Source organism: Erinaceus europaeus, chromosome 7 (assembly GCF_950295315.1).
Source record: "Erinaceus europaeus chromosome 7, mEriEur2.1, whole genome shotgun sequence".
Lineage (NCBI taxonomy): Eukaryota > Metazoa > Chordata > Mammalia > Eulipotyphla > Erinaceidae > Erinaceus > Erinaceus europaeus.
This window is the reverse complement of record NC_080168.1, coordinates 79,940,925-79,950,298: the sequence shown is the minus strand read 5'-3', so window position 1 is coordinate 79,950,298 and position 9,374 is coordinate 79,940,925.

Genomic DNA, 9,374 nt, shown 5'->3' with positions numbered 1-9,374 from the left:
CAAGAAGCACAGAGGGTCTCAAACAGAATTAACCCAGACCTAAAGACACCAAGACATATCATACTTAGAATGGAAAGGAATAAGGACAAAGAAAGGATCCTGAAGGCTGCAAGAGAAAAACAAAGAGTCACCTACAAAGGAAAACCCATAAGATTAGCAGTAGACTTCTCCATACAAACACTACAGGCCAGAAGAGAATGGCAAGATATCTATCGAGTGCTCAATGAGAAAGCCTTTCAGCCAAGAATACTATATCCTGCTAGATCGTCATTCATACTAGATGGAGGCATCAAAACCTTCTCAGAAAGCAACAGTTGAAGGAATCAACCATCACCAAGACTGCCCTGAAAGAAGTTCTGCAAGGTCTCCTATAAACAACCAGACCACCACAAATAGGACATATATCAAAACACTCTAAAACTCTACAAGAATGGCATTAAAATATCTTCAATCTTTGATATCAATAAATGTCAATGGCCTGAATTCACTGATTAAAAGACACAGAGTAGGAAGATGGATCAGAAAATACAACCCAACAATATGTTGTCTACAGGAAACCCACCTAACTCGACAAGACAAACACAGACTTAAAGTGAAAGGATGGAAAACTATCATACAAGCCAATGGCCCACACAAAAGGGCAGGAACAGCTATTCTCATATCTGACATGATAGACTTTAAAATAGATAAGATTAAAAAAGATAGGAATGGACACTACTTAATGCTCAGAGGATCAGTCAATCAAGAGGACTTAACAATTATTAACATCTATGCACCCAATGAGAAGCCATCTAAATACATCAAACTTCTACTGAAAGAGCTACAGCAATATATTAACAGCAACACAATCATAGTAGGGGACTTCAACACCCCACTCTCTTAACTTGACAGATCATCCAGGCAGAAAGTCAATAAAGACATAAGGGAGCTAAATGAAGAGATTGATAAACTAGAACTATTGGACATTTTCAGAGTCATTCATCCCAAGAAACTGGAATACACATTTTACTCAAATCTACATGGGTCATTCTCTAGGATAGACTATATGTTAGGCCACAAAGACAGTATCAGCCAATTCAAGAGCATTGAAATCATCCCAAGCATCTTCTCAGACCACAGTGGAATTAAACTAACACTTAACAATCAACAAAAGATTAGTAACAGTGCCAAAATGTGGAAGCTCAACAGTACACTTCTTAACAACTTCTGGGTCAAAGAGGAAATCAAGGAAGAAATCAAAATGTTTCGAGAGTTCAATGAAGATGAAGACACAAGCTATCAAAATATTTGGGACACAGCTAAAGCAGTACTAAGAGGGAAGTTCATAGCTACACAAGCACACATTAGGAAACAAAAAAAAGCACAAATAAACAGCCTGATTGCACATCTTAAAGACCTAGAAGAAGAACAACAAAGGAACCCTAAAGCACCCAGAAGGACAGAAATCACTAAAGTTAGGGCAGAAATCAATAACATTGAGAATAGGAAAACCATACAAAAGATCAACGAAAGTAAATATTGGTTCTTCGAAAGAGTAAATAAAATCGACAATCCTTTAGCCAGACTCACAAAACAAAAAAAAGGAGAAGACCCAAATAAATTGGATAGTAAATAAAAAGAGGAGATATCACAACAGACGCCGCAGAAATTCAACATATCATGCGAGGCTTCTATGAACAACTATATGCCACCAAGCTAGAAAAACTGGAAGAAATGGATGATTTCCTAGATACCTAACAACTTCCAAAACTAAGTAAAGAGGAAGTGGATAACATGAACAGGCCCATCACAGCTAATGAAATTGAAACAGTTATCAAAAATTTCCCCAAAAACAAAAGTCCTGGACCAGATGGTTTTACAAATGAATTCTACAAAACCTTCAAAGAAGAACTAATACCTCTATTTTTAAAAGTCTTCCAGAAGATTGAAGACACTGGAATACTCCCTGCCAGCTTCTATGAAGCCAACATCACCCTGATACCAAAAGCAGACAGGGACACAACCAAAAAAGAAAACTACAAACCAATATCGCTGAACATAGATGAGAAAATATTGAACAAAATTCTACCCAACCAGATACAACAGTATATCAAAAAGATTGTTCATCATGACCAAGTGGGGTTTATCCCAGGCATGCAAGGTTGGTTTAATATACGTAAATCAATCAATGTGATCCACCACATCAACAAAAGCAAGACCAAAAACCACATGGTCATATCAATAGATGCAGAGAAAGCCTTTGACAAAATACAACATCCCTTTATGATCAAAACACTACAAAAAATGGGAATAGATGGAAACTTCCTGAAGATAGTGGAGTCTATATATAGCAAACCTACAGCCAACATCATACTCAATGGTGAAAAACTGGAAGCATTTCCACTCAGATCAGGTACTAGACAGGGCTGCCCACTATCACCATTACTATTCAACATAGTGTTGGAAGTTCTTGCCATAGCAATCAGGCGGGAGCAAGGAATTAAAGGGATACAGATTGGAAGAGAAGAAGTCAAACTCTCCCTATTTGCAGATGACATGATAGTATACACAGAAAAACCTAAGGAATCCAGCAAGAAGCTTTTGGAAATCATCAGGCAATACAGTAAGGTGTCAGGCTACAAAATTAACATTCAAAAGTCAGTGGCAATCCTCTATGCAAACACTAAGCTAGAAGAAATTGAAATCCAGAAATCAATTCCTTTTACTATAGCAACAAAAACAATAAAATATCTAGGAGTAAACCTAGCCAAAGAAGTGAAAGACTTGTATACTGAAAATTATGAGTCACTATTCAAGGAAATTGAAAAAGACACAAAGAAGTGGAAAGATATTCCATGTTCATGGGTAGGAAGAATTAACATCATCAAAATGAATATACTACCCAGAGCCATCTACAAATTTAATACTATCCCCATCAAGATCCCAAGCACATTTTTTAGGAGAATAGAACAAATGCTACAAATGTTTATCTGGAACCAGAAAAGACCTAGAACTGCCAAAACAATCTTGAGAAAAAAGAACAGAACTGGAGGCATCACACTCCCAGATCTCAAACTGTATTGTAGGGCCATTGTCATCAAAACTGCTTGGTACTGGAACATGAATAGACACACTGACCAGTGGAATAGAATTGAGAGCCCAGAAATGAGACCCCACACATATGGACATCTAATCTTTGACAAAGTGACTCAGACTATTACATGGGGAAAGCAGAGTCTCTTCAACAAATGGTGTTGGAAACAATGGGTTGAAACATGCAGAAGAATGAAACTGAATCACTGTATTTCACCAAATACAAAAGTAAATTCCAAGTGGATCAACGACTTGGATGTTAGACCACAAACTATCAAATACTTAGAGGAAAATATTGGCAGAACTTTTTTCTGCATAAATTTTAAAGACATTTTCAATGAAACGAATCCAATTACAAAGAAGACTAAGGCAAGTATAAACCTATGGGACTACATCAAATTAAAAAGCTTCTTCACAGCAAAAGAAACCACTACCCAAACCAAGAGATCCCTCACAGAATGGAAGAAGATCTTTACATGTTATACATCAGATAAGAGTTTAATAGCCAACATATATAAAGAGCTTGCCAGACTCAACAACAAGACAACAAATAACCCCATTCAAAAATGGGGGGAGGACATGGACAGAATATTCACCACAGAAGAGATCCAAAAGGCTGAGAAACACATGAAAAAATGCTCCAAGTCTCTGACTGTCAGAGAAATGCAAATAAAGACAACAACGAGATATCACTTCACTCCTATGAGAATGTCATACATCAGAAAAGGTAACAGCAGCAAATGCTGGAGAGGGTGTGGGGTCAAAGCAACCCTCCTACACTGCTGGTGGGAATGTAAATTGGTCCAGCCTCTGTGGAGAACAGTCTGGAGAACTCTCAGAAGGCTAGAAATGGACCTACCCTATGACCCTGCAATCCCTCTCCTGGGGATATATCCTAAGGAACTCAACACATCCATCGAAAAAGATCTGTGTACACATATGTTCTTGGCAGCACAATTTGTAATAGCCAAAACCTGGAAGCAACCCAGGTGTCCAACAACAGATGCGTGGCTGAGCAAGTTGTGGTATATATACACAATGGAATACTACTCAGCTGTAAAAACTGGTGACTTCACCGTTTTCAGCCGATCTGGGATGGACCTTGAAAAAATCATGTTGAGTGAAATAAGTCAGAAACAGAAGGATGAATATGGGATGATCTCACTCTCAGGCCGAAGTTGAAAAACAAGATCAGAAAAGAAAACACAAGTAGAACCTGAAATGGAATTGGCATATTGCCCCCAAGTAAAATACTCTGGGGTGGGTGGGTGGGGAGAATACAGGTCCATGAAGGACGATAAATGACATAGTGGGGGTTGTATTGTTAAATGGGAAACTGGGGAATGTTATGCATGTACAGACTATTGTATTTACTGTTGAATGTAAAACATTAATTCTCCAATAAAGAAATAAATTAAAAATAAATACATAAATAAAAGAGCACACTTACAAAAGAAAGAAAAAAAAAGGACAGGAAATAGTACAGTTGGTATAATGCACACTTTGAATTATACCCCTCTTATCCTATAGTCTTGTCAATATTTCCATTTTATAAATAAAAATTTAAAAATAAAATAAAATAAAGAAAAATATGGTGGTTATCAGAGGGCATAGAGAGAGGAAGTGAGGAAATCGGTAGAGGGATCTCTTTGCTGTAATGGCACTGGAACTTTGGTTGTAGGTATAGTGAGACTTAGACACATATACTGGTATGAAGTTGTACTCCTAAAATTTAATAATATTATAAGTCAATGTTAAGTAAATAAATTCTAAAAGTAAGTAATTTATGAAAAAATAATATGCTAATATGAGAAAGTGCTGTAAAGAAATTTTAAAATTTTTTTAACTTTCTTTATTGGGGGAATTAAAGTTTTATAGTCAACAGTAAATAAAATAGTTTGTACAGGGAGTCGGGCAGTAGTGCAGCAGGTTAAGCACACATGGTGCAAAGCGTAAGGAACCATGTTTGAGCCCCCAGCTCCCCACCTGCAGGGGGATCTCTTCACAAGCAATGAAGCAGGTCTGCAGGTCTTTCTTTCTCTCCTCGTCTCTGTCTTCTTCTCCTCTCTCCACTTCTCTCTGTCCTATCCAACAACGACAACATCAATAACAACAATAGTAACAACTACAACAATAAAAACAACAAGGGCAACGAAAGGGAATAAATATTTTAAAAAATAGTTTGTACATGAATAACACTTCTCAGTTTTCCACACAACAATACAAGCCCCACTAGGTCCTCTGCCATCATGTTCCAGGACCTGAACTCTATCCTCACCCACCCCAGAGTCTTTTACTTTGGGGCAATACACCAACTCCAGTCTAAGTTCTGCTTAGTGTTTTCCCTTCCGATCTTGTTTCTCAACTTCTGCCTGTGATTGAGATCATCCCATATTCATCCTTCTGTTTCTGACTTCTTTCACTTAACATGATTTCTTCAAGCTCCATCCAAGATGGGCTGAAAACAGTGAAATCACCATTTTTAATAGCTGAGTAGTATTCCACTGTTTATATAAACCACAACTTGCTCAGCCACTCATCGTCTTTTGGACACCTGGGTTTCTTCCAGGTTTTGGCTACTACAAATTGTGCTGCTATGAACATAGGTATACACAAAACTTTTTGAATAGGTGTGTTGGGTTCCTTAGGATATATCCCCAGGAGAGGAATTGTAGGGTCAAAATTTTAACATCTTTAAACCAAACCCCTATCTAAATTTTCTGAAATCTGTCATAGCTTTTACTTGAAATAATTCAAATTACAGCAGCAACCTGAAATTGTTTCATATGATCCTTGTTTGGGAGAGTCATAGTTTCCTAGTACTGTATGGTCTTGACTATCAAGTAACTTCTTTTTGTTCTATTTTTTTTCCTTTCTCTCAAACTCTTTTTGAATACTATTTAGTCTACCCTGTTTCTACTTCTGAATTTCTGCCATGTTTATTTAGTAGTTTGCAGTGATTGCTTCCTTTCTTAGATCTGGAGAGGCATGACTACACCAAAATATGAGCTTGTTCTTGAGACGACATGTGTATAAGGTTAAACTAATGAGCTGGTAACTGTGTCGGTTAAAAATATATATATATATTGTGATCTTCCTCCTACTTTTGTTTAACCATTTTACATTAAAACATAGTTTGGTTTAAAATATTCTTATGCTTTAAAAACTGGAAGGAAAATTCCACTAGACAGTGTCAAATAGTCAGCCCCAATCTTCATGTAAAAAAGAAGATCTGGCTCTACATCCCTTTTTATGTTTGCTGGTCCTTAATCATAGTATCAGCTGAGACTCTGGCTCTCCCCATTCTTTTTGTCTTAGGCATCTTCATATCCACATTTTTGTGTAAGTCATTATTTTTCTAAAAACTTTGCAGTTAATTCTACCCTTACTAGTGTCAATTAAATCATTATCATTTGGACTGAGTGTTAAGCTACAGTGTTTACTATTAGTTTAAAGCTTTCCTTGGATGGCTCCAGCTCTTTTTTATTTAATTTTTTGATAAGCAATAGATTTTAAGATCCTAGCTTGAAAAATTCTATTTTTCAATTAGAAATTCTTATCTCTACATAATTTGGACAAGTCAAGACTATTTGGGCATCTTCCAGGTCTACCAGACAGCCACCCTCCATTAGAGCTGCCTAGTTTCAGTCTGGAAAAGAATTTAGACAGCCAGAATGAATCAACTGTTTTTCTATTAAAGGCTGACTAGGCAGCTGAACCAAGAACATGCAAAGAAGTTACTAAGAGAATATTCTACCACTTTTGTCAACTTAAATATCACTGCCAACTCCTACCGTTCTTTTAAAGTTCAGTTAGTTCTAGTTTATGGCTCAGAGCACTTACATGTATCAGCCCATTAGCCCTCTGCATTCCTCTGACTCAGGGAGCTGAATGTGGAAAGAACCCAGTTTCCAAATGTGAACTCAGAGGCACAGAAAGCTCAAGTAACTGCAAAAGGATCACTTTCTTATTCAGAAGCAACGGGCACACATATGGAAACAAGAAAATGCCATAATCTCCCATAACACTGAATGAAGTAACTTTTCTAGCATGAATGCTCCTATAAGTAATAGCTAACAATGCCAGCAGTAAGATAACATACCTCTGTATGGGACTTCTCTCTTTTGCTTTTGAATGCTATGAGCTATGCTTACATTTTAGGTATTAACTTCTTGTTGTACATTTGGTTTACAAATTTTTTCTTTTCTCTTCTCTCTCTCTCTCTCTCTTTTTTTCTTTTCTTTTCTGTTTTTAACCAGAGCACTGCTCAGCTCTGGCTTATGGTGGTGGTGGCAAGGGGATTGAATCTGGGATTTTGGAGGATCAGGCATGACCGTCTCTTTGCATAATTGTTATGCTATCTACTTCCACTCACAAATTTATTTTGGATAGAGACAAAGAAATGGAGAGGGGTGAGGGAGATAGGAAGAGAGAAAGAAAGACACTTGTAGCACTGCTTCATGGCTTGTGAAGCTTTCTCCTTGTAGGTGTGGGCCAGGGGCTTGAACTTAAGTCCTTGTGCATAGCAGTGTGTGCATTTACCGGGGGTCCAGCGATAGTGCAGCAGGTTAAGTGGTGCATCCCGTGAGTACCCATTTATTGGGGAAACTGACGATCCTTCCTAGACGACTGAATCCACATGGATCCCAGTCACTTTCAAAGCCAGCAACAAGCAGACATCAGGCTCAACCTGATGCTGTTGACTGGCTACGGAAGAAGGGCAAACGCTAGAAGAAGTGCACATGGCGCAAAGCCCAAGGACTAACGTAAATTCGAGCCCAACCCCTACCCCGCTCCCCACCTGCAGGGACGGGGTGGGGGGGGAGTTCGTTTCACCTGCAGTGAAGCAGGTCTACAGATGTCTTTCTCTTCCTTCTCTTCTCTCTTGATTCTCGCTGTACTATCCAACAACAGTAATGACAGCAACAACAATAATAATAACAACAAGGGTAACAAAATGGGAAAATGGCCTCCAGGAGCAGTGGATTCATAGTGCAGGCATGGAGTCCCAGCAATAACCCTGCAAGCAAAAAAAAAAAAAACCAAAAACAAAAAGCAACAATATGTGTACTTACCAGGTGCACCACGACCTGGCCCTTCATGGGACTTTTCTCACACTTAAAAATATATAGGTGTTTAGACACCTTCATCTGTGTGGAAAAGTTTTGTCTGCTAAACTGTCTTCTCTCTGGGTCATTTTTCTTTCAGCTATACTCAAGAGTGTGGCCTAGAAGTACCAGAATTCAAATCTTAGCTTTACCACTGTGACCCTAAAAAAATAACTCAGTCAGCCTCCCTGTCACTCAGTTTCCTCATCTTTAAAAGGAGAATTAGACATAGCACCTACCTCAGGCAGGGTTCTGTGGAGATTGAATTAATTTAATGGGTGTAAAACACTTAAAACCTAGCACCAAAATATTTAATGGATGTTAGTTGCTTCTCCTGTGATTGTTTAACCAAGTTCTGACTGTAACTGTGAAATGAAAAAGTGTACTGAATTTTGGATATCCAAAAAAAAAAAAAAAATTTTGGTCCATACTCCCAATAGGGGAGAGAAAATAATAAGGGAAGGATGACCAGAGGGCTCTGAAATCCAAATCCATGATGACCTGGAGAGAGAGATGAGGGAAGTGGGAGGAACATTTGGATGTAGTAATAGGTGTTTACATGACTTGGAAAGGAAGAGAAGATGGCAGTATGGAAAACAAATGGGCAAATATATACAAATATAGACAAATAGTTGTAGAAATAATAGCCCATATCTGCAACATTAGGAAAACTGTTGTAGCTTCCAATGAAGGATTGGGGATACAGAACTCTGGCTGTGGGAACAGTGTGGAGTTAAACCCCTATTATCTTGTAATGTTGTGAATCAATATTAAATCACTAATAAAAATTTTAAAAAATAATTTGAGATATCATAAATTGAGGGGACAAGAAAAGGTGGGATATGAGGAAACATCTTATTTACCCTCAAAACATTTGAAGTAATCAACTTAAGTGCTTTCAAAGTTATTCTTTTGTCAGAAAAACAGGTCTACCTAGGATACCAGAGCCCCCTTAAAAACAAACAACAACAAGAAACCTCTATATGTGAATTACTTCCCTTTTGCTTACTTTTTGTGATTTTTAAATGTTTTTGAAAAATATTTTATTTAAGGGGCTGGGCAGTGACACATTACCATGCTCAAGGATCAAGCTTGGTCCAAGCGCCCAGTCCCCACTTACAGAAAGGGAAGCTTAATGAGTTGTGAGTAAGGTTGCAGGTGTCTCTCTTTCCCTCTCTTTCTTTATCTCCCCCT